This window comes from Pleurodeles waltl, chromosome 10, assembly GCF_031143425.1.
Source record: "Pleurodeles waltl isolate 20211129_DDA chromosome 10, aPleWal1.hap1.20221129, whole genome shotgun sequence".
Taxonomy (NCBI): domain Eukaryota; kingdom Metazoa; phylum Chordata; class Amphibia; order Caudata; family Salamandridae; genus Pleurodeles; species Pleurodeles waltl.
In genome coordinates this window covers 33,322,514-33,348,823 of record NC_090449.1, presented here as the reverse complement: position 1 = coordinate 33,348,823, position 26,310 = coordinate 33,322,514, and the positions used below count along the sequence as shown (strand labels likewise).

The following is a 26,310-nucleotide window of genomic DNA, read 5'->3' as shown; positions in this document are numbered from 1 at the left end:
AGTCGCGGACCCCATGAGGAGGCTTCGCGGACCCCCAGGGGTCCCCGGACCACAGGATGGAAGGCACTGATCTAGGATGATGTACTCTGAACCAATTCGTCAATTCTTTTCCTCTGTCTCCCCCCGTGGACTCATTCATGGATTAGAAATGTGTCCCACGGGGGGAGTGGATGTCCCATGCCACTGCTCACACTTGCTTTCTCTTCTTAGGGATTGGAAGATCTTGGCCTTTCCTCCTGGGTAGTTGCAGACGTAAGTAACACTCTTCTGTGCTTTCATAATTATTGGCCAGGGCTCCCGCTTTTATCATACATTAATTTTATTGACATTTCTGTCTGTATTTTTCCATATATATTTGTTTTGCTATTTTTTCTGTATTTAGCAATTTTATTTTGTATTCACTGTATAAATGAAGCTGCAATGTGTATTTTTCCACATTTATTTAACTGCTGAATGTATACTTGCACTTGAAGGTCTAAAAGGTTTCAGCGGTATCCAGGGCAATAGCATTATCTGAAAACATGCGCATTATAGAAAAATATAAATAACTGTAGATCTGCACTTAATTAGGCTTAATTAGGAAGTCTATTACCTTTTTTTCACCACCCCTACTCTCAATCTGTATCTCTACTGACCTGGCATTCATGATTGGTAGCAGAAAAAAATCATCCAAAGAAGACCTATTTTGCGGATATATTTCTGTATTTAAAAATAAATACAGACAGGAAAACAAATAGTTTCCTGTCTTTATTTATCTGTAAAAATTTGTAAAAATGGAAAGCTGGGAGCCCTATTCACGATTATCGTCACTATCACAGGCATATAACATATTTTTGAAAATGCTGGCCTGGTGGTGGCTTAGTGCCTCCATAGGCACTTGTCTGAATCATGGATTGGCCTGGTGGCTGCATTGAGCGCCTTGTGGCACAAGTTGGAACACGCCACCAGTAGGGTGGTTGGTGTGTTGGGTATTCATTGAGCATTAGCGGTCCATCTCCAACCACAGTGGCAAGTGTGATGACATTGTGGTCAATTCAGACTCAGAGAGGGATATGTGTATTAGCGTCACCACTGGCCTATATGTTGTGGGGGTGTCTCAGTGCCAGAGGTACAGGTGGTGGGTGAGCAGTGGGACGCAGTGTACTGTGCAAGGGATGTCACTGATAGTTGGGTAGCAGGGGTGCTGGTATTCCAAATGTGTCATTAGTAGGTGAGCAGTGGGTGTAAACAGCCAGAGACACCACTGGTGAGTGAGCAGCAGTGGCTGTACTGTGCCAGATGTGTTGACAAGTGAGTAGCAGGAGGACTGTATGCCAGTGGTGTACTTGGGCATTGAGTAGCAGGGGGTGCAGTTTGTCACATGTGCCTCTGGTGGTAAACTAGCAGGGGGTGCAGCGTGCCAGAATCACCGTCACCATTAATCGTTGATTAGGAAGGAATACAGTACACCAGAGGCGCCAACGGTTACAGAGCAGCAAGGGAGTGAAGTACGCCAGAGGTGCCAGTGGTTGTTGAGTAGGAGGGAGTGCAGTACGCCAGAGGTGCCAGTGGTTGTTGAGTAGGAGGGAGTGCAGTAGGCCAGAGGTGCCAGTGGTTGTTGAGTAGGAGGGAGTGCAGTAGGCCAGAGGTGCCAGTGGTTGTTGAGTAGGAGGGAGTGCAGTAGGCCAGAGGTGCCAGTGGTTGTCGGTTAGAAGGGCGTGCAGTACGCGGCAGGCATCATTGGTAGTTGAGTAGCAGAAATGCCCAGTACACTAGAAGCACCACTGGCTCTTGAGTAGCAGGGAAGGTGCAGTATGCCAGAAGCACCATTGGTTCTTGAATACGAGGGTTTGCAGTACGACAGAGATGCCACTGACTGTTGAGTAGCAAGGTTGTGCTTTACCCCAGAGGTGTCATTGGTTCTTGAGTAGAAAGGAGTGCAGCATGCCAGAAGCGCCATTAGTCATCATTTGTCGTTGATTAGGAGGGGATGCAGTACGCCGGGGTGCCATTGGTTACAGAGCAGCAAGGGTGTGGAGTACGCCAGAGGTGATATTGGTTGTTGAGTAGGAGGGCGTGCAGTATGGCAGAGATTCCATTGGTTGTTGAGTAGGAGGGAGTGCAGTTCGGCAGAGATTCCATTGGTTGTTGAGCAGGAGGGAGTGCACTACGCCACAGGCATCATAAGTAGCTGAGTAGCAGGGGTGCTCAGTATGCCAAAGGTGCCACTGATTGTTGAGTAGCGCGGGTGTGCACCATGGCAGAAGCACCATTAGTCATGGCAGAGATTCCATTGGTTGTTGAGTAGGAGGGAGTGCAGTTCGGCAGAGATTCCATTGGTTGTTGAGCAGGAAGGAGTGCAGTACGCCACAGGCATCATAAGTAGCTGAGTAGTAGGGGTGCTCAGTATGCCAAAGGTGCCACTGATTGTTGAGTAGCGCGGGTGTGCACCATGGCAGAAGCACCATGGGTGTTGAGTACGCCAGAGGTATCTTTGTTGAAGGATCAGCAATGAGATGCAGTGTGTTGGAGGCGTCCTTAGTTGGTGAGTGGGGTGGGTGTGGTGAACACAGAGGTGATTTTGGTCATGGATCAGCAGGGAGATGCAGTGTGTTAGAGGAGCCATTGGTTGTTGAGTAGGGTGGGTGTGGAGTACACAAAGGTGATTTTGGTCATGGATCAGCAGGGCCATGTCATGTGTTAGAGGCATCCTTGGTTGTTGAGTAGTGAAGGTGTTGAGTACGCCAAAGATGTCTTTAGTCATGGATTAGCAGGGAGACTTAGGCGGTCATTCTGACTGCGGCGGGCGGCCGTAGCCGCCCACCATGCGGTCACCGCCATTTGGCCGCTCCGCGGTCAAAAGACTGCAGAGGCCATTCTGGCTTTCCCGCTGGGCCGCCCGCCGGCCAAGCGGGAAAGGTCCTGCAACACATAGGCCGGCTCCGAATGGAGCCGGCGGTGTTGCAGGGGTGCGACGGGTGCACTGAAAATCATGCTGGGGCCCTGTTAGGGCATGGGCAGTGCAGGGGCCCCCAGGGGCCCCACGACACCCGTTCCCGCCATCCTGTTCCTGGCGGTCAAAACCGCCAGAAACAGGCTGGCGGAAAGGGGGTCGGAATCCCCATGGCGGCACTGCTTGCAGCGCCGCCATGGAGGTTCAGCCCTGCCAGGGGTATTCCGGCGGGAAACCGCTGGATCCCCTTTTCTGACCGCGAATTTACCGCCGCGGTCAGAATGGGCAATGAAGCACCGCCAGCCTGTTGGCGGTGCTTCCGTTGCCCGCGGCCCTGGCGGTTTAGGACCGCCAGGGTCAGAATGAGGGCCTTAGTGTGTTGGAGGTTTCCTTGGTTGTTCAGTAGAGTGTGTGTTGAGAGCACTAGAAGTGTCTTTGGTCATGAATCAGCAGGGAGATGCAGTGTGTTACAGGGGTCATTGGGTGTTGAGTAGGGAGGGTGTGGAATACGCCAGAGGTGTTTTGGTCAGGGATCAGCAGGGAGATGCGCTGTGTTAGGGGCTTCCTTGGTTGTTGAATAGGAAGTGTGTGGAGTATGGCAGAGGTGTTTTGGTCAGGGATCAGCAGGGAGATGCAGTGTATTAGAGGCTTCCTTGGTTGTTGAATAGGAAGGGTGTGGAGTACGCCAGAGGTGTTTTGGTCAGGGATCAGCAGGGAGATGCAGCGTGTTAGAGTGTTAGAGGGGTCATTGGGTGTTGAGTAGGGAGGGTGTGGAATACGCCAGAGGTGTTTTGGTCAGTAATATGCAGTGTGTTAGAGGGGTTATTGGGTGTTGAGTAGGGAGGGTGTGAAATACGCCAGAGGTGTTTTGGTCAGGGATCAGCAGGGAGATGCAGCGTGTTAGAGGGGTTATTGGGTGCTGGGTAGGGAGGGTGTGGAATACGCCAGAGGTGTTTTGGTCAGAGATCAGCAGGGAGATGCAGTGTGTTAGAGGCTTCCTTGGTTGTTGAATAGGAAGGGTGTGGAGTACGCCAGAGGTGTTTTGGTCAGGGATCAGCAGGGAGATGCAGCGTGTTAGAGGGGTCATTGGGTGTTGAGTAGGGAGGGTGTGGAATACGCCAGAGGTGTTTTGGTCAGGGATCAGCAGGGAGATGCGCTGTGTTAGGGGCTTCCTTGGTTGTTGAATAGGAAGTGTGTGGAGTATGCCAGAGGTGTTTTGGTCAGGGATCAGCAGGGAGATGCAGTGTGTTAGAGGCTTCCTTGGTTGTTAAATAGGAAGGGTGTGGAGTACGCCAGAGGTGTTTTGGTCAGGGATCAGCAGGGAGATGCAGCGTGTTAGAGTGTTAGAGGGGTCATTGGGTGTTGAGTAGGGAGGGTGTGGAATACGCCAGAGGTGTTTTGGTCAGGAATATGCAGTGTGTTAGAGGGGTTATTGGGTGTTGAGTAGGGAGGGTGTAGAATACGCCAGAGGTGTTTTGGTCACGGATCAGCAGGGAGATGCAGCGAGTTAGAGGGGTTATTGGCTGCTGGGTAGGGAGGGTGTGGAATACGCCAGAGGTGTTTTGGTCAGGGATCAGCAGGGAGATGCAGCGTGTTAGAGGGGTTATTGGGTGCTGGGTAGGGAGGGTGTGGAATACGCCAGAGGTGTTTTGGTCAGAGATCAGCAGGGAGATGCAGTGTGTTAGAGGCTTCCTTGGTTGTTGAATAGGAAGGGTGTGGAGTACGCCAGAGGTGTTTTGGTCAGGGATCAGCAGGGAGATGCAGCGTGTTAAGAGTGTTAGAGGGGTCATTGGGTGTTGAGTAGGGATGGTGTGGAATACGCCAGAGGTGTTTTGGTCAGGGATTAGCAGGTAGATGCAGTGTGTTAGGGGGGTTATTGGGTGTTGAGTAGGGAGGGTGTGGAATACGCCAGAGGTGTTTTGGTCAGAGATCAGCAGGGAGATGCAGTGTGTTAGAGGCTTCCCTGGTTGTTGAATAGGAAGGGTGTGGAATAAGCCAGAGGTGTTTTGGTCAGGGATCAGCAGGGAGATGCAGCGTGTTAGAGTGTTAGAGGGGTCATTGGGTGATGAGTAGGGAGAGTGTGGAATACGCCAGAGGTGTTTTGGTCAGGGATCAGCAGGGAGATGCGCTGTGTTAGGGGCTTCCTTGGTTGTTGAATAGGAAGTGTGTGGAGTATGCCAGAGGTGTTTTGGTCAGGGATCAGCAGGGAGATGCGCTGTGTTAGGGGCTTCCTTGGTTGTTGAATAGGAAGTGTGTGGAGTATGCCAGAGGTGTTTTGGTCAGGGATCAGCAGGGAGATGCAGTGTGTTAGAGGCTTCCTTGGTTGTTGAATAGGAAGGGTGTGGGGTACGCCAGAGGTGTTTTGGTCAGGGATCAGCAGTTAGATGCAGTGTGTTAGAGTGTTAGAGGGGTCATTGGGTGTTGAGTAGGGAGGGTGTGGAATACGCCAGAGGTGTTTTGGTCAGGAATATGCAGTGTGTTAGAGGGGTTATTGGGTGTTGAGTAGGGAGGGTGTGGAATACGCCAGAGGTGTTTTGGTCAGGGATCAGCAGGGAGATGCAGCGAGTTAGAGGGGTTATTGGCTGCTGGGTAGGGAGGGTGTGGAATACGCCAGAGGTGTTTTGGTCAGGGATCAGCAGGGAGATGCAGCGTGTTAGAGGGGTTATTGGCTGCTGGGTAGGGAGGGTGTGGAATACGCCAGAGGTGTTTTGGTCAGGGATCAGCAGGGAGATGCAGCGTGTTAGAGGGGTTATTGGGTGCTGGGTAGGGAGGGTGTGGAATACGCCAGAGGTGTTTTGGTCAGAGATCAGCAGGGAGATGCAGTGTGTTAGAGGCTTCCTTGGTTGTTGAATAGGAAGGGTGTGGAGTACGCCAGAGGTATTTTGGTCAGGGATCAGCAGAGAGATGCAGCGTGTTAGAGGGGTCATTGGGTGTTGAGTAGGGAGGGTGTGGAATACGCCAGAGGTGTTTTGGTCAGGGATCAGCAGGGAGATGCAGTGTGTTAGGGGGGGTTATTGGGTGTTGAGTAGGGAGGGTGTGGAATACGCCAGAGATGTTTTGGTCAGAGATCAGCAGGGAGATGCAGTGTGTTAGAGGCTTCCCTGGTTGTTGAATAGGAAGGGTGTGGAATACGCCAGAGGTGTTTTGGTCAGGGATCAGCAGGGAGATGCAGCGTGTTAGAGTGTTAGAGGGGTCATTGGGTGTTGAGTAGGGAGGGTGTGGAATACGCCAGAGGTGTTTTGGTCAGGAATATGCAGTGTGTTAGAGGGGTTATTGGGTGTTGAGTAGGGAGGGTGTAGAATACGCCAGAGGTGTTTTGGTCACGGATCAGCAGGGAGATGCAGCGAGTTAGAGGGGTTATTGGCTGCTGGGTAGGGAGGGTGTGGAATACGCCAGAGGTGTTTTGGTCAGGGATCAGCAGGGAGATGCAGCGTGTTAGAGGGGTTATTGGGTGCTGGGTAGGGAGGGTGTGGAATACGCCAGAGGTGTTTTGGTCAGAGATCAGCAGGGAGATGCAGTGTGTTAGAGGCTTCCTTGGTTGTTGAATAGGAAGGGTGTGGAGTACGCCAGAGGTGTTTTGGTCAGGGATCAGCAGGGAGATGCAGCGTGTTAAGAGTGTTAGAGGGGTCATTGGGTGTTGAGTAGGGATGGTGTGGAATACGCCAGAGGTGTTTTGGTCAGGGATTAGCAGGTAGATGCAGTGTGTTAGGGGGGTTATTGGGTGTTGAGTAGGGAGGGTGTGGAATACGCCAGAGGTGTTTTGGTCAGAGATCAGCAGGGAGATGCAGTGTGTTAGAGGCTTCCCTGGTTGTTGAATAGGAAGGGTGTGGAATAAGCCAGAGGTGTTTTGGTCAGGGATCAGCAGGGAGATGCAGCGTGTTAGAGTGTTAGAGGGGTCATTGGGTGATGAGTAGGGAGAGTGTGGAATACGCCAGAGGTGTTTTGGTCAGGGATCAGCAGGGAGATGCGCTGTGTTAGGGGCTTCCTTGGTTGTTGAATAGGAAGTGTGTGGAGTATGCCAGAGGTGTTTTGGTCAGGGATCAGCAGGGAGATGCGCTGTGTTAGGGGCTTCCTTGGTTGTTGAATAGGAAGTGTGTGGAGTATGCCAGAGGTGTTTTGGTCAGGGATCAGCAGGGAGATGCAGTGTGTTAGAGGCTTCCTTGGTTGTTGAATAGGAAGGGTGTGGGGTACGCCAGAGGTGTTTTGGTCAGGGATCAGCAGTTAGATGCAGTGTGTTAGAGTGTTAGAGGGGTCATTGGGTGTTGAGTAGGGAGGGTGTGGAATACGCCAGAGGTGTTTTGGTCAGGAATATGCAGTGTGTTAGAGGGGTTATTGGGTGTTGAGTAGGGAGGGTGTGGAATACGCCAGAGGTGTTTTGGTCAGGGATCAGCAGGGAGATGCAGCGAGTTAGAGGGGTTATTGGCTGCTGGGTAGGGAGGGTGTGGAATACGCCAGAGGTGTTTTGGTCAGGGATCAGCAGGGAGATGCAGCGTGTTAGAGGGGTTATTGGCTGCTGGGTAGGGAGGGTGTGGAATACGCCAGAGGTGTTTTGGTCAGGGATCAGCAGGGAGATGCAGCGTGTTAGAGGGGTTATTGGGTGCTGGGTAGGGAGGGTGTGGAATACGCCAGAGGTGTTTTGGTCAGAGATCAGCAGGGAGATGCAGTGTGTTAGAGGCTTCCTTGGTTGTTGAATAGGAAGGGTGTGGAGTACGCCAGAGGTATTTTGGTCAGGGATCAGCAGAGAGATGCAGCGTGTTAGAGGGGTCATTGGGTGTTGAGTAGGGAGGGTGTGGAATACGCCAGAGGTGTTTTGGTCAGGGATCAGCAGGGAGATGCAGTGTGTTAGGGGGGGTTATTGGGTGTTGAGTAGGGAGGGTGTGGAATACGCCAGAGATGTTTTGGTCAGAGATCAGCAGGGAGATGCAGTGTGTTAGAGGCTTCCCTGGTTGTTGAATAGGAAGGGTGTGGAATACGCCAGAGATGTTTTGGTCAGGGATCAGCAGGGAGATGCTGTGTGTTACAGGGGTCATTGGGTGTTGGATAGGGAGGGTGTGGAATACGCCAGAGGTGTTTTGGTCAGGGATTAGCAGGGAGATGCGCTGTGTTAGGGGCTTCCTTGGTTGTTGAATAGGAAGTGTGTGGAGTACGCCAGAGATGTTTTGGTCAGGGATCAGCAGGGAGATGCAGTGTGTTAGGGGCTTCCTTGGTTGTTGAATAGGAAGGGTGTGAAGTATGCCAGAGGTGTTTTGGTCAGGGATCAGCAGGGAGATGCAGTGTGTTAGAGCTGTCACTGGTGGCTGAGTAGCGACGATGCAGCGTGCTAGATGCCACTTGTGGGTAAGTACCAGGGAGCGAGGGGGGTGTAGTACTCCAGGGATGCCATTGGTGGTGATTAGCAGAGGTGAAGTACACCAGAGACACCACCAGTGGTAGAGCAGCAGGGGTGTACAGTGAGTGTACCACTGGCGGTAGAGGTACCATTGGTGATGCAGTAATATTGGGTTGCAACATTGTTTGAAGCAGATAGTAGGTGCATTTACAGGGTCTTGGTAAAAACATTCCTGGTGGTCGCAAATCAATGCAGGTGGATATTCCAAGGGGTGAATGTAGGAAAGTACCATCTTGCCTGGCATGTTACCCCCATATTTCACTGTATATATGTTGTTTTAGTCTATGTGTCACTGGGACCCTGCCAGGCAGGGCCCCAGTGCTCATAAGTATGTGCCCTGTATGTGTTCCCTGTGTGATGCCTAACTGTCTCACTGAGGCTCTGCTAACCAGAACCTCAGTGGTTATGCTCTCTCTGCTTTCCAAATTGGTCACTAACAGGCTAGTGACTAAATTTACCAATTCACATTGGCATACTGGTACACCCATATAATTCCCTAGTATATGCTACTAAGGTACCCAGGGTATTGGGGTTCCAGGAAATCCCTATGGGCTGCAGCATTTCTTTTGCCACCCATAGGGAGCTCTGACAATTCTTACACAGGCCTGCCACTGCAGCCTGCGTGAAATAACGTCCACGTTATTTCACAGCCATTTACCACTGCACTTAAGTAACTTATAAGTCACCTATATGTCTAACTTTCACCTGGTGAAGGTTGGGTGCAAACTTACTTAGTGTGTGGGCACCCTGGCACTAGCCAAGGTGCCCCCACATCGTTCAGGGCAAATTCCCCGGACTTTGTGAGTGCGGGGACACCATTACATGCGTGCACTGTACATAGGTCACTACCAATGTACAGCGTCACAATGGTAACTCCGAACATGGCCATGTAACATGTCTAAGATCATAGAAGAATTGTCACCCCAATGCCATTCTGCCATTGGGGGGACAATTCCATGATCCCCTGGGTCTCTAGCATAGTACCCGGGTACTGCCAAACTGCCTTTCCGGGGTCTCCACTGCAGCTGCTGCTGCTGCCAACCCCTCAGACAGGTTTCTGCCCTCCTGAGCAGGAAGGCAGAACAAAGGACTTCCTCTGAGAGAGGGTTTAACACCCTCTCCCTTTGGAAATAGGTGTGAGGGCTGGGGAGGAGTAGCCTCCCCCAGCCTCTGGAAATGCTTTGATGGGCACAGATGGTGCCCATCTCTGCATAAGCCAGTGTACACCGGTTTAGGGATCCCCCAGCCCTGCTCTGGCGCGAAACTGGACAAAGGAAAGGGGAGGTGCCCAGAGCTCCTCCAGTGTGTCCCAGACCTCTGCCATCTTGGAAACAGAGGTGTTTGTGGCACACTGGAATGCTCTGAGTGGCCAGTGCCAGCAGGTGACGTCAGAGGCTCCTTCTGATAGGCTCTTACCTCGCTTGGTAGCCAATCCTCCTTCCTAGGTAGCCAAACCTCCTTTTCTGGCTATTTAGGGTCTCTGCTTTGGGGATCTCACCAGATAACGAATGCAAGAGCTCACCAGAGTTCCTCTGCATCTCCCTCTTCACCTTCTGCCAAAGGATCGACCGCTGACTGCTCAGGACGCCTGCAAAACCGCAACAAACTAGCAAGACGGCTACTAGCAACCTTGTATCGCTTCATCCTGACGGCTTTCTCGACTGTTTCCAGGTGGTGCATGCTCTGGGGGTAGCCTGCCTCCTCTCTGCACCAGGAGCTCTGAAGAAATCTCCAGTGGGTCGACCGAATCTTCCCCCTGCAACCGCAGGCACCAAAAGACTGCATCACTGGTCCTCTGGGTCCCCTCTCAGCACGACGAGCGTGGTCCCTGGAACTCAGCAACTCTGTCCAAGTGACTCCCACAGTCCATTGACTCTTCAGTCCAAGTTTGGTGGAGGCAAGTCCTTGCCTCCTCACGCTAGACTGCATTGCTGGGTACCGCATGATTTGCAGCTGCTCCGGCTCCTGTGCACTCTTCCAGGATTTCCTTCGTGCAGAGCCAAGCCTGGGTCCCCGACACTCCTTCCTGCAGTGCACAACCTTCTGAGTTGTCCTCCGGCGTCGTGGGACTCCCTTTTGTGACTTCGGGTGGACTCCAGTTCACTTTTCTTCCAAGTGCCTGTTCAGGTACTTCTGCGGGTGCTGTCTGTTTCTGTGAGGTCTCCCTGACTTGCTGGGCGCCCCCTCTGTCTCCTCCTCCAAGTGGCAACATCCTGGTCCCTCCTGGGCCACAGCAGCACCCAAAAATCTCTACCACGACCCTTGCAGCTAGCAAGGCTTGTTTGTGGTCTTTCTGCATGGGAACACCTCTGCAAGCTTCATCGCGACGTGGGACATCCATCCTCCAAAGGGGAAGTTCCTAGTCCTCTTCTTTCTTGCAGAACTCCAAGCTTCTTCCAACAGGTGGCAGCTTCCTTGCACCCTCAGCTGGCATTTCCTGGGCTCCTGCCCACTCTCGACACTGTTGTGACTATTGGACTTGGTCCCCTTGTCTTACAGGTACTCAGGTCCAGAAATCCACTGTTGTTGCATTGCTGGTGTTTGTTCTTTCTGCAGAATCCCCCTATCACGACTTCTGTGATCTCTGGGGGTAGTAGCTGCACTTTACACCTACCTTTCAGGGTCTTGAAGGGGGCTATTTTTCTAACCCTCACTGTTTTCTTACAGTCCCAGCGACCCTCTACAAGTTCACCTAGGTTTGGGGTCCATTCATGGTTCGCATTCCACTTTTGGAGCATATGGTTTGTGTTGCCCCTATACCTATGTGCTCCTATTGCAATCTACTGTAACTTTACACTGCTTGCATTACTTTTCTTGCTATTACTTACCTAATTTTGGTTTGTATACATATATCTTGTGTATATAACTTATCCTCATACTGAGGGTACTAACTGAGTTACTTTTGGCATATTGTCATAAAAATAAAGTACCTTTATTTTTAGTACTTCTGTGTATTGTGTTTTCTTATGATATTGTGCATATGACACCAGTGGTATAGTAGGAGCTTTACATGTCTCCTAGTTCAGCCTAAGCTGCTTTGCCACAGCTACCTTCTATCAGCCTAAGCTGCTAGAAACACCTCTTCTACACTAATAAGGGATAACTGGACCTGGCACAAGGTGTAAGTACCTCTGGTACCCACCACAAGCCAGGCCAGCCTCCTACATTGGTTGTGCAGCGGTGGGATAAGTACTTGTAACTACTTACCACTTTGTCATTGTGTACTTTTCATAAGAGAATAATATACAAAACAAGTTCAGTGTATGTACACCTAACCAAAATGTTTTGCTTTTCTCCTCTTACACTTTTTACTAAGTGCTGAAAAGTATTCTAAAACTTCTAAAAGTTTCTAAAAAGTTAGAAAAAGTTTTTTTCTCTGTTCTCTAAAAAGTTCTGAAACTTTTTCTTCCTTCTCACTATTTCTAAACCTTTTACTATCATGTCTGTAGAAGACTCTACTCTTAAAATGGTCAATACTACTTATGACAATTTGAATTACAAGAGCCTAAGGAGTCTCTGCTTAGATAGAGGTTTAGTGATAGGAAAGAACCCTACAAAAGAGTTTCTATTTAACATGCTTATTGTGAATGATGAGTCCCAAGCAGGCACTTCAAATGAGAGGTTAATAGAAGGTTCCCATTCTGACTCAGGGGATCTCCTTGAGGGAGGTGGGGAGGGTTCTGTACCAGATCTGCCCCCTAGCAGGACACCTAGTAATGTTGGTAGTAATGGAGGTTCCCATCATAGTAGGGGAGTTTTTATTCATGGAGGCCAAGTTGTTAGGGTTCAGTCAGTTAGGGACAGATCCCCCTCTGTTGTTTCCAATTTATCTTCTGTGTCCAAGCATTCCCAACCCACCCACCCTGAAGACAACATGTTAGAAAAGGAACTCAAAATGTTGAGGGTTGAAGAGACCAGACTGAAGCTTTAACAGGAACAGCTGGCCTTAGATAGGGAATCCCTAGACCTGGAGAAGGAGAGACAGAGATTGGGATTAGGACCCGATGGTGGCAGCAGCAGTATTCCTGATAGTAATCCTGTTAGAGAGCATGATTCCAGGAATCTGCACAAGCTAGTCCCCCCTTACAAGGAGGGGGGTGACATCAGCAAGTGGTTTTCTGCACTTGAGAGGGCCTGTGTGGTACAGGGAGTCCCTCAAAGGCAGTGGGCTGCTATATTGTGGCTATCTTTCAATGGAAAAGGTAGGGATAGGCTCCTTACTGTTAAAGAAAGTGATGCTAACAATTTTGCAGTTTTGAAGGATGCACTCTTGGATGGATTTGGCTTAACCACTGAACAATACAGGATTAAGTTCAGAGACACCAGAAAAGAGTCCTCATAAGACTGGATAGACTTTGTAGACTGTTCAGTGAAGGCCTTGGAGGGATGGTTACGTGGCAGCAAGGTGACTGACTATGAAAGCCTGTATAATCCAATCCTGAGAGAGCATATTTTAAATAACTGTGTGTCTGACTTGTTGCATCAGTACTTGGTAGACTCAGATCTGACTTCTCCCCAAGAATTGGGAAAGAAGGCAGACAAATGGGTCAGAACAAGAGTGAACAGAAATATTCATACAGGGGGTAACAAGGATGGCAAGAAGAGGGATGGTAGGTCTTCTGACAATGGTGGGGACAAAAGTAAAAATGAGTCTTCATCAGGCCCACAAAAATCCTCTGGTGGGGGTGGTGGGTCCAAATCCTCTTCAAATCAACCTAAAAGGCCTTGGTGTTATTTTTTTTTTAATATTTTTTTATTTAGAACACACAGCAGGTTACATGTTTGCAACATAAAAGAAGAGAAACTAAAATAATTTTTAAAAAAGTCGTAAGTACATCAATGTTGTCATACAGGGGAAACATGCATTCTATTCTAAATCTATAGTCATAGTTTCTGCTTTTAAAGATATCATATAAGATTACTTATTTAATTAACATATTCTTGAGGCCCTGAGAGCCATGCAAAAAAGGGTGCCCAAACTCTAGTGAGTCTTTTACCGGCCGCTGCTCCTTTTAGTTCATACAGGCTATTCTCCAAGTGATACATAGATAAAAGTCGTGAAAACCATTGATTAAATCGTGGGGGTTCTACATCACGCCACAGAGATGCTATGCAGCTGCGAAATACCGACATTGCTATGAACAGGAAATATCTATCTCGACTATTACAGACTGCATGATCAACTCCCAGCAAAACCATTTGAGGTGTCAGATAGATAGTCTGTTTAAAGATTTTCTTCAATATATCGGATATCCCGGTAATCAGACTTACCAGTTTTACACATTGAAAAAACATATGACAGAGATCTGCATTCGGGAAACCACATCGTGGACACATGATTCCCCTCGTTTTACCCCAGCTCGCAATCTTAGCAGGTGTATAATATAAATTATACAATACCATAAAATGTTGAGCTTGCGGGCTCGCAGACAATAAAACAGTCCGTGCCATTTCCATAGATTCACAAACCTCTATCTCTTTAGCTCCAACCCGTCCTTCCCATTTTTTAAGTAAAACCCGGTCATCCAATATAGCATTTAGAAGCAACGGATACAGGTTTTTAATGCCGCAGCTAGTGGGGTGTCGTGAAACTTCCATTAGTTTAATCTTGTCTATGTGCCAACCTTGGTTCATACGAGTTAGTAGAAAAGCTCTAATCTGTAAAAATTTTAAAAAGTCTGTTTTTTCCAACGCAAATTCCACACTCAGTTCCTCAAATGATTTGAAGTGGCTGCCAGAATGAAAAAGGTCCCCGACTTTATGAATGCCCCGGTTACTCCACCTCAAACAATAGTGGTCTTTAAATATCGCCGGAAACGTGGGAGTAATCCACAATGGAGTGTAGTAGCAGATTCGTCCTATACCTATCTTGCGCTTAACCTGGGTCCATGCCTTAAATGCAGCATAGATTACCTTAAATTTAACCTTTTTGTAGTAGCTGGGTTCTAGAATCCGCAGAAAGACTGCATCTGCTTCTTTGCCCAAAATCAGGGTATATATCGAAGGGAGAGCATCTTGCCCGGATCTATCTGTGACATAAAGTGTCTGTGCATACTGAAGCACTGCTGTCAGATAATAAAGTTTAAAGTTGGGAAGTGCCCACCCCCCTTTCTCTCTAGGAAGAGTCATATAGTAAAAAGCCCGGCATGGCTTTGTATAGGACCAAATGAAACTATTAACCAATCCCTCTATTAGTTTGAACCAGTCTTGCCCAATCTCTAGGGGAATTGTTCTAAAGAGATAGAGTATTTTGGGTAGAAAGACCATTTTTATCATGTTGCAACGTCCCATAAGTGACAAATGTAGATTGTTAATGCGAGCGAGATCTTTCCTAGTCTTTATTAAAATCGGGCCCATGTTTATTTTCACAATTTCGTCAAGGTTTACTGTGAGTTTAACACCTAAATATTGTACCTGTGTCAGCGCCCACTCATTCTTAAAATCTATTGAGTCGTTCACCAACATTTGGCATTTACTTTTGTTCAGCAAATAGCCAGATCTTTTCCCAAACTGCAGGGCTTCCTGCTCTATTTCCAATATAGCAGTCCTGGGGTCCGTGGTCACCACCGCAATATCATCTGCACCCTCCTTTCAATGGGACTGGAATGATCCGATCATTCCTGATCATTCTCCTGATCAAGGGGTCAATATATAGCGCAAAAAGCAGTGGTGAACATGGGCACCCTTATCGCGTACCTCTCTGGATACTGATTGAGGTTGACTTTAGCCCGGCAACTTGTATCGTAGCCGTTGGTTTGTGGTAAAGGTGTTGAATTGCTTTAACAAACCTGGGACCGATGTTATTTTTACGCAAGACAGACCATAAAAAGGGCCAGTGAACCCGATCGAAAGCTTTTTCCGCATCTAGCAAGATTACTGCCATGGGAAGCTTGGCTGTTGCGCTAACATCAAGTAACGTGATGACTCGTCTTATATGATCTGCCGTGCTCTTCCCCGGGATGAAGCCATGCTGCCATGGAGATACTAAACCTGAGATTACCAAACTCAGGCGACTGGCAAGTATTTTAGCATAACTTTTAGCATCGCTGTTAATTAGAGAAATTGGCCGATATGAACCAGGCTGCGTGGGTTCCTTGTCTTTTTTCAAAAAGACTACTATCTTAGCCTCCCCCCAGGAGGCCGGTTGAGGAGCCCCTGCTTGTACTTCAATAAATAAATTAAGCAACTGTTTACATAGCTGCACAAAAAAAACTTTGTAGAATTCCAGTGGAATTAAATCCCCCACTGCCGCCTTCCCGCTTGCCAAGGCGCGAGTTGCTATCTCCAATTCTTCCAATGTCATAGGTGCTTCTAAAGCTGCCTTATCTTCCTCTTTTAACTGATCTGATATCTCATTGCCCGTAGCATCAATCCCTTCCTCTTCTTGGGGCTGTTCTTCCTGGGTATATAATTTTTGATAGAATCGTCTAAAAACTTCCATAATCTCTGGACCGTTGTGTACCATCCGCCCCTCTTCATTCACTAAACTTTTAATGCTCCCAAATACCTGCTTTTGTCTTATTCTTAAGGCCAGCTGTTGGCCCACTTTCCCGCTATACTCATAGCATTTCTGGCGATATACTAAAAATTTTGCAGCAGCCTTATCCATAAAAATCTTAGTGGCTTCTGCCTTAATGATATTTACCTCACACAAAATGTCTGCGATCTCTAATCCGCTGCGGATCACTTCCCCTAGTCGCTGCTCTGCTTTAACCAGCTTTGTCTGAACTAATTTTAACTGATCCATGCGTATTTTCTCCTTTCTTAACCCATAGCTCAGGGTTTCTCCTCTGACAGCGGCTTTGAATGTATCCCAAACTGTCTGGCAAGAAGCAGAGTCCTGATTTATCTTGAAGAATTCCGGGATCCATTCCTTCATTTTTTGGATGTACCCTGGATCGGCTAATAGTGCCCTATCAAATGTCCAAGATCTAGGCTGCGGGCCCTTTCTCCCAATCTCTAAAGCCAAAACCAATGGGTTGTGGTCTGATATGATTCTAGGAAGTCTGTTGATCCTTATTTGGTTTTGTAGAAAGGCTGTCACAAAAAAATAGTCTAACCTGACTAATTTCTTATGCGGGGCAGAGAAAAAGGTGAACCCTGAGTCCTGCGGGCAACACAGCTGCCAGACGTCGATCAAACCATGATTAATGGCCAATGATTGAAGTGCCCTAAAAACGTTATTCTTTCTACCCAGGTAGAGTGTTTGTTCCAGAATGGGTTCTTTATTATCTAAATGTATATTGAAATCTCCACACATTATGATAGGTGTTGCCCAGGTCGCAAGTTCTAAATTAAGCCAATCCAGTATCTCTGGATCATCTGTGTTGGTTCCATAAATAGAACATAGAGTGAACCTTAGCCCCTTAGCCGAACATTCCAACAGAACCAGCCTGCCGAGTTTATCAGCGTATTGTTTATGTATAACCAAAGTACTGATCCGAGTTAATATCGCAACCCCTCTAGTGGTTGTGTGTTGTCGTGTAAAAACCGCTAGCTTCCAGCCATAAAACTCCATTAGTTGCTTTTGTGTAACTGGGATATGTGTTTCCTGCATACAAATAATATCGACATTCCATGACTTGAAAACCTCTCCTACAAGCTGCCGTTTTTTGGTATTATTGAGCCCACAAACATTCACTGTGGCAATACGTATTTCACTTAACTGTCCCATTTTCATGGATGTTGGTCCTTCTGGCTCCCCTGTATGCCCCATTCAAATTTTCTGCTTTCACACCCTGTCATTTTTTCCACTGATGAGAGCCATCCCCACTCCCCCTGCTGTGTGTCCCATTATCCTTTTTGTCCCTGTGCCTCCCCCACCCTCCTTTAACCCACCCCCCAACCCTTACCCCTACAAATGGAATCGCCAGGCTCCTGAGCCTGTAAGATGGTATTTGCCAGTCCCGCTCCCGTTAGCCCACCCATACGTAAGAAAAACCTTCACACATCTATTACCAATCCTTACCCGCGGCACCTCTTCTTCACCCTCCCGATCGAAACCCTTGACCAATAAACAATAAAAAAAAAAAATAATAATAAAAAAAAAAAGGCCAAAAAGAGATACATGAAAAAATAAAAAATAAAATATGGGAGAGTAGAGAGCGGAGTGAGGGGGGAGTTTACCTACCACCAATCAGTATCACATACATTTACATATAAACGGCTATTTACGGCAAACCCTCCCCCCCTTCTCCCGTACCCCCTGCACTTGACCAGTTTTCAGTTGCTGTACATATTCCCCTGCCTTAATTTCTGAGAGAAAAAATCTTATAGTTGTTTTATAGACAACTTTTAGACGTGCAGGGCTTAACAAGTAGGCTTCCGCCCCCAACTCTTGGAATTGAGCAATCATCTGCCTGACTCGCCACCGTCTCTCTACAGTGGCATGTGCCAAGTCTGGCCTACTAAAGAATGATACACCTTCCACCATCACCTTTGAATTGGGGCAAGCTTTTTCATACACAGCCTGTCTCAATAAAAAATTACCAAAATACACTATAATAGCCCATGGATAGCTCTGGTCTCTACCGGCAGAGGTCAAGGCTTGTTTTTTCCTCATTAACGGAAAACGGTGTGCTCTCTGAATCTCCTTTTTCCAATCCCACCCAATCAGGTCTGGGAATGCTTTCTTAAAAAGTAAAGCTATGTAGGCCCTTGTATCCTGCCCCTCAAGGTCCTCTTCTATACCCCAAATCCTCAAGTTATTCCGCCGCTGGCGGTTTTCCGCATCTTCCAGTTTCCATTGAATATCCGAGATCTGCTGTCCTTGTGTCGTCGTCTGTGCTGTTGCTGCTTTAACTTCGATCTCCAGCTCCTCAGTTCGAGTCTCCATGGTGGCGATGCGTACACCAATGTCTTGGCAAGATTTGCCCACTTTTTTAATGGATAATTGTAACTGTCTGTTTGCTGCTTTCATTTTCCTGCTCTCCCTCTGTGCCTGTTCATGATTCTGAACCATTGTCCTGTAGATAAGATCCAACGAGGGAGGCTCTGCAGGGCCACCCAAGGAAGGGGGCATTAGAGTACTGCAGGCCAAATCACTTTTCGAAAAGACCTGTTGGGTGGCTGCATAGTCCCACTGCATTTCGCCATCCTCCTCTTGAGGCTTAGGCGGGTCTCTCCTAAGCTTGGCCCCTGAACTACTCCTAACATCAGTTTGCTCGACTGATTTTCTTCTACATGTTGAGTAGTTGGATACCCAGATACTTGCTGCAGAGCTACTCTCAATATCTGAGTCTGTTAAGGGGATTTCTTCGTCTAAGTCTGAGTCTCTAGACTGATCGGAGAGAGAGAAAAAGTTTTCTGCTGTATCTAATGGCCCCTGATCAATGTTTCCTGGTTTCGCCTCTTTCCCCCTCTGGACTGGAGCTGGGGGGGTAGTCTCATATGTCGTTGGGGACTTGGCCATACCCTCAGCTTGTTGCGAGTTTAACTTGCAGCTTAACGTACAAGGTTGTATTTCACATTTCTCTGGATTAGATTCCTGAGGCCCCTGATTTGAATCTTTGGGTTCCTGCTCAGATAATTTCTCACACCCCATTGGGGGGGGGCCACCACCTCCCCGCTCTTTCCTGGACTTGTACTATCAGTCTCTCGACTGGGTGGCTCCCTCCCCCCTGCATCACATATAGGAGTGCGTACTTCAAGAAATGTAGATGCAACAGGTACCTGCTCATCATTGACTCCTGGCACATTAGATTGCGAATCACATACTGCCTTTTCCGTGGACCTTTGCTTAAGCCGCATCACGCTAGTAAACATTGTTGGAACAGAGTACCTGGTGTCTTTTTCCATGTCGGTTGTTTTATGCAGGCCCCCTTTCACTTGAGGATTGCTGTGCTCCTTCAATCCGGGGACCGGTAGCTTTTTGTCCTTTCTGGTTCCTCCTGGATCTTGGTTCTGCCGTGCCCGTAAGGAGCGAGGGGTCCTGTTTAACTTCGGCGCCATCAGGGCATCGCACACACCCCACAGGCCAGCCAATGTTGCCAAGAGACGGCGGGGGTCGCGCTCGGTCAAGATGAGCAGGAGCACGGGTCTAGGGCGAGCGCCGCGCTCGCATCTTCTTGCGGGGCCCTCCGGTGCTTGCCGACGCGGCCCCGATCCTAGCGGGGGCCGCCAGAAAGCCGTGAAGCGCCCGCAGCGGTCCGTGCTGCAGGTGCACAGCGTCCGCGGCATCCGCGGCATCCGCGGGTGAGTGGGAGCCGCGTGTGATCTGGAGATGGGCTAGAGCGGTTGTGGCGATCAGCCTGGAAATCCGGCCGCCATCTTGGATTCCAAAGCATTATAAAGGCCTTGGTGTTATTTGTGTAAAGTCAAAGGCCATTGGACAACTGATGCCAGTTGTCCAAAGAAAAACACCAAACCTCCCACTACCACAACCCCTACTGCAAATTCTAGTGCCCCTAGTAATAGCAGTGGTGGTGGGAGCAAACCTACTAATAGCCAATCCAAGGGATTAGCTGGGCTCACTTTTGGTAATTTAGTTGGGGTTGGTCTTGTTAGGGAGACCACAGAGGCTGTGTTAGTCTCTGAAGGTGCCATTGATTTGGCCACCTTGGTTGCTTGTCCCCTTAATATGGATAAGTACAAGCAACTTCCCCTAATAAATGGTGTTGAGGTTCAGGCCTACAGGGACACAGGTGCCAGTGTTACCATGGTGATAATGAAACTGGTGCACCCTGAACAACACCTACTTGGTCAGCAGTACCAAGTGACAGACGCTCATAACAACACTCTTAGTCACCCCATGGCTGTTGTGAATCTCAACTGGGGGGGTTACTGGTCCAAAGAAAGTTCTGGTTGCCTCAGATTTACCTGTAAGCTGTCTACTAGGGAACGATTTAGAGATATCAGCTTGGGCAGAAGTGGAGTTGGAGGCTCATGCAGCAATGCTGGGCATTCCTGGGCATATTCTTGCTTTGACAAGGGCTCAGGCCAAAAAGCAAAAAGGACAGGGTAACTTGGATCCTGGAGCAATGGACCAAGTGCTCCCTAAAGCTGGGGTAGAAAGGGTAAATCCCTACCCACTATCCCTCACTCTACAGATGATTCTCCTTCTGAGGAAGAAGAATTTCCTCCCTGTGCAGAACCTTCACCAGATGAGCTAGCAGCAGACACTGCTGAGATTTTGGGTGGAGGGGGGGGCTGCCAGGGAAAAGCTGAGTGTGGCACAGCAAACCTGTCCCACATTAGAGGGTCTCAGACAGCAAGCTGCCAAACAGCAAAATGGGGATGTCAGTGACTCACATAGAGTTTACTGGGAGGACAACCTCTTGTACACCGAGGCAAGGGACCCAAAACCTGGAGCAGCCAGGAGACTGGTCATTCCCCTTCAGTACAGAGAGTTCCTCCTAACTCTGGCACATGACATTCCTTTGGCTGGGCATTTGGCCCAGATCAAAACATGGGAAAGGCTTTCCCCCTGTTTCACTGGCCTAGGATGTCAGAGGACACTAAAGATTTTTGCAAGTCTTGTGTGACCTGCCAAGCCAGTGGCAAGACTGGTGGCACACCAAAGGCTCCCCTTATTCCACTACCTGTGGATGTGGTCCCCTTTGAAAGGGTAGGGGTTGACATAGTTGGCCCCCTTGACCCTCCTACTGCTTCAGGCAATAGGTTTATCTTGGTGATTGTGGACCATGCCACAAGATATCCTGAAGCAATTCCTCTAAGGACCACTACAGCTCCTGCAGTGGCAAAGGCCCTCCTGGGAATCTTTTCCAGGGTGGGTTTCCCTAAATAGGTTGTATCAGACAGGGGTAGCAACTTTATGTCTGCATACTTGAAAGCTATGTGGAAGGAATGTGGTGTAACCTACAAATTCACCACTCCTTATCATCCACAGACTAATGGACTGGTAGAGAGGTTTAATAAAACTCTCAAAGGTATGATAATGGGACTCCCTGAAAAACTCAGGAGGAGATGGGATGTCCTGTTACCTTGCCTCCTTTTTGCTTACACGGAGGTACCCCAGAAAGGAGTGGCTTCAGCCCCTTTGAACTCCTCTTTGGACACCCTGTAAGAGGTCCACTAACACTTGTGAAGGAGGGTTGGGAACAACCGTTAAAAGCTCCCAAACAGGACATAGTGGACTATGTACTTGGCCTAAGATCCAGAATGGCCGAGTACATGAAAAAGGCCAGTAAAAACCTTCAGGCCAGCCAAGAGCTCCAGAAGCAATGGCATGACCAGAAGGCTGTTCTGATCCAGTACCAACCAGGACAGAGGGTGTGGGTATTGGAGCCTGTGGCCCCAAGAGTACTTCAAGACAAATGGAGTGGACCCCATCTAATTGTTGAAAAAAAGGGTGAGGTCACCTATTTGGTAGACCTGGGCACTGCCAGGAGTCCCCTTATGGTGATTCATGTCAACCGCCTAAAACCCTACCATGACAGGGCTGATCTCACCCTGCTCATGGCAACAGATGAGGGACAGGAAGAAGAGAGTGACCCTCTCCCTGATCTCTTTTCCACCACTGAAAATGATGCTTTAGTGGAGGGAGTAGTTTTGGCAGATTGTCTGACTGCAGAACAGAAAGACAACTGCATAAATCTCCTTGGACAATTTTCTGAACTCTTTTCAACTGTGCCAGGCACCACATCTTGGTGTGAACACACAATTGATACTGGAGACAGCATGCCTGTCAAAAGTCAAATCTATAGGTAGCCTGACCATGTCAGGGACTGCATAAAAGAAGAGGTTCAGAAAATGCTTGATCCAGGAGTGGTTGAACCTTCTGAAAGCCCATGGGCGAGTCCTGTGGTGCTTGTACCAAAGCCTCACTCAAAAGATGGGAAAAGGGAGATGAGGTTTTGTGTAGACTACAGAGGTCTCAATCAGGTAACACAAACTGATGCTCACCCTATACCCAGGGCAGATGAGCTCATAGATACAATGGCAACTGCCAAGTATCTAAGCACCTTTGATTTGACTGCAGGGTATTGGCAGATCAAATTGGCTGAGGATGCTAAACCTAAAACTGCATTTTCAACTATAGTAGGGCACTACCAATTTACAGTGATGCCCTTTGGTTTGAAAAATGCACCTGCCACTTTTCAGAGGTTGGTGAACACAGTCCTGCAAGGGTTGGAGGCTTTTAGTGCAGCATATCTACATGATATAGCTGTCTTTAGCGCCACCTGGGATGAGCACTTGGTCCACCTTTGGAAAGTTTTGGAGGACCTGCAAAAGGCCTCAAAGTGCCAGATAGGGCAGGGAAAGGTGGTTTATCTGGGACACCTGGTAGGTGGGAGCAGATTGCACCACTGCAGGGGAAAATCCAGACAATCATGGATTGGGTTCCCCCTACAACTCAGACCCAGGTGAGAGCCTTCCTAGGCCTCACTGGGTATTACAGGAGATTCATTAAATACTATGGCTCCATAGCAGCCCCTCTTAATGATCCCACAAGTAAAAAGATGCCTAAAAAGGTATTGTGGACAGCTAGCTGTCAGTAAGCTTTTGAGGAGCTCAAACAGGCCATGTGCTCTGCACCTGTCCTAAAAAGCCCATGTTACTCCATTAATTGTTCAAACTGATGCATCTGAATTAGGGGTAGGGGCAGTCTTATCACAACTGAATTCTGAGGGCCAGGATCAACCAGTTGCTTTTATCATCAGAAGGTTGACCCCTAGAGAAAAGCGTTGGTCTGCCATTGAGAGGGAGGCCTTTGCTGTGGTCTGGGCACTGAAAAAGTTGAGGCCATACCTGTTTGGCACTCACTTTATTGTTCAGACAGACCACAAACCCCTACTTTGGCTAAAACAAATGAAAGGTGAAAATCCTAAATTGTTGAGGTGGTCCATATCTCTACAGGGAATGGACTATACAGTGGAACATAGACCTGGGAGTACCCACTCCAATGCAGATGGACTCTCCAGATATTTCCACTTAGACAATGAAGACTCATCAGGTCATGGCTAGTCTTATTGTCCTTCGTTTGGGGGGGGGTTGTGTAGGAAAGTACCATCTTGCCTGGCATGTTACCTCAATATTTCACTGTATATATGTTGTTTTAGTCTATGTGCCACTGTGACCCTGCCAGGCATGGCCCCAGTGCTCATAAGTATGTGCCCTGTATGTGTTCCCTAACTGTCTCACTGAGGCTCTGCTAACCAGAACCTCAGTGGTTATGCTCTCTCTGCTTTCCAAATTGGTCACTAACAGGCTAGTGACTACATTTACCAATTCACATTGGCATACTGGTACACCCATATAATTCCCTAGTATATGGTACTAATATACCCAGGGTATTGGGGTTCCAGGAGATCCCTATGGGCTGCAGCATTTCTTTTGCCACCCATAGGGAGCTCTGACAATTATTACACAGGCCTGCCACTGCAGCCTGCGTGAAATAACATCCACGTTATTTCACAGCCATTTACCACTGCACTTAAGTAACTTATAAGTCACCTATGGTGAAGGTTGGGTGCAAAGTTACTTAGTGTGTGGGCACCCTGGCACTAGCCAAGGTGCCCCCACATCGTCTAGGGCAAATTCCTCGTACTTTGTGAGTGCGGGGACACCATTACACGCGTGCACTATACATAGGTCACTACCTATGTATAGCGTTACAATGGTAACACCGAACATGGCCATGTAACATGTCTAAGATCATGGAATTGTTCTGGTATTGGGGGGACAATTCCATGATCCCCCGGGTCTCTAGCACAGAACCCGGGTACTGCCAAACTGCCTTTCCGGGGTCTCCACTGCAGCTGCTGCTGCTGCCAACCCCTCAGACAGGTTTCTGCCCTCCTGGGGTCCAGGCAGCCCTGGCCCAGGAAGGCAGAAAAAAGGACTTCCCCTGAGAGAGGGTGTAACACCCTCTCCCTTTGGAAATAGGTGTCGGGGCTGGGGAGGAGTAGCCTCCCCCAGCCTCTGGAAATGCTTTGATGGGCACAGATGGTGCCCATCTCTGCATAAGCCAGTCTACACCGGTTTAGGGATCCCCCAGCCCTGCTCTGGCGCGAAACTGGACAAAGGAAAGGGGAGTGACCACTCCCCTGACCTGCACCTCCCAGGGGAGGTGACCAGAGCTCCTCCAGTGTGTCTCAGACCTCTGCCATCTTGGAAACAGAGGTGTGTGTGGCACACTGGACTGCTCTGAGTGGCCAGTGCCAGCAGGTGACGTCAGAGGCTCCTTCTGATAGGCTCTTACCTCTCTTGGTAGCCAATCCTCCTTCCTAGGTAGCCAAACCTCCTTTTCTGGCTATTTAGGGTCTCTGCTTTGGGGAATCTCACCAGATAACGAATGCAAGACCTCACCAGGGTTCCTCTGCATCTCCGTCTTCACCTTCTGCCAAAGGATTGACCGCTGACTGCTCAGGACGCCTGCAAAACTGCAACAAAGTAGCAAGACGACTACTAGCAACCTTGTATTGCTTCATCCTGCCGGCTTTCTCGACTGTTTCCAGGTGGTGCATGCTCTGGGGGTAGCCTGCCTCCTCTCTGCACCAGGAGCTCTGAAGAAATCTCCTGTGGGTCGACGGAATCTTCCCCCTGCAACCACAGGCACCAAAAGACTGCAACACTGGTCCTCTGGGTCCCCTCTCAGCACGACAAACGTGGTCCCTGGAACTCAGCAACTCTGTCCAAATGACTCCCACAGTCCAGTGACTCTTCAGTCCAAGTTTGGTGGAGGTAAGTCCTTGCCTCCCCACGCTAGACTGCATTGCTGGGTACCGCATAATTTGCAGCTGCTCCGGCTCCTGTGCACTCTTCCAGGATTTCCTTTGTGCACAGCCAAGCCTTGGTCCCCGACACTCCTTCCTGCAGTGCACAACCTTCTGAGTTGTCCTCCGGCGTCATGGGACTCCCTTTTGTGACTTCGGGTGGACTCCAGTTCACTTTTCTTCCAAGTGCCTGTTCAGGTACTTCTGCGGGTGCTGCCTGCTTCTGTGAAGGCTCCCTGACTTGCTGGGCACCCCCTCTGTCTCCTCCTCCAAGTGGCGACATCCTGGTCCCTCCTGGGCCACAGCAGCACCCAAAAACCTCTACCACGACCCTTGCAGTTAGCAAGGCTTGTTTGTGGTCTTTCTGCGTGGGAACACCATTGCAAGCTTCATCGCGACGTGGGTCATCCATCCTCCAAAGGGGAAGTTCCTAGTCCTCTTCTTTCTCACAAAACTCCAAGCTTCTTCCAACAGGTGGCAGCTTCCTTGCACCCTCAGCTGGCATTTCCTGGGCTCCTGCCCACTCTCAACACTGTCGCAACTATTGGACTTGGTCCCCTTGTCTTACAGGTACTCAGGTCTGGAAATCCACTGTTGTTGCATTGCTGGTGTTTGTTCTTCCTGCAGAATCCCCCTATCACGACTTCTGTGCTCTCTGGGGGTAGTAGGTGCACTATACACCTACCTTTCAGGGTCTTGGGGTGGGCTATTTTTCTAACTCTCACTGTTTTCTTACAGTCCCAGCGACCCTCTACAAGCTCCCCTAGGTTTGGGGTCCATTTGTGGTTCTCATTCCACTTTTGGAGTATATGGTTTGTGTTGCCTCTATACCTATGTGCTCCCATTGCAATCTACTGTGCTTATGATATTGTGCATATGACACCAGTGGTATAGTAGGAGCTTTACATGTCTCCTAGTTCAGCCTAAGCTGCTTTGCCGTAGCTACCTTCTATCAGCCTAAGCTGCTAGAAACACCTCTCCTACACTAATAAGGGATAACTGGACCTGGCACAAGGTGTAAGTACCTCTGGTACCCACTACAAGCCAGGCCAGCCTCCTACAGTGAATCTAAATCGCGAAGTGACACAGGGGGGTTATTGATAGCAAGAAAGCAGTGTCAGGCTTGAAATCGAAGAGGAGAGCACATACATGCACAGACACACCTCCTCCAGTAAAGTGGAAATGCAGTATTTAAGTATTGGAGACAGCTGAAATATAGGGGCCGATGATAAAGGTAAAGCTGGTCGTAAACATACGTTTATGAGCGAATTAACCTTTTTTGCTCCGGCCACGAATTCACAAAGAAATTCCTG

At 48.8% G+C, this 26,310-nt stretch overlaps 1 protein-coding gene across 1 annotated transcript in view; it reads left to right on the top strand.

The window, feature by feature from the left end:
• The first annotated feature begins 215 nt into the window (after positions 1–215).
• The window catches only part of LOC138260987 (myosin-4-like), an 88,202-nt gene continuing 62,107 nt past the window's right edge, over positions 216–26,310 (top strand). Inside the window, exon 1 of the mRNA XM_069209555.1 lies at positions 216–252. The gene's annotated coding sequence lies outside the window, so the exon portion shown is untranslated. The remainder of the gene's footprint in view (positions 253–26,310) is intronic.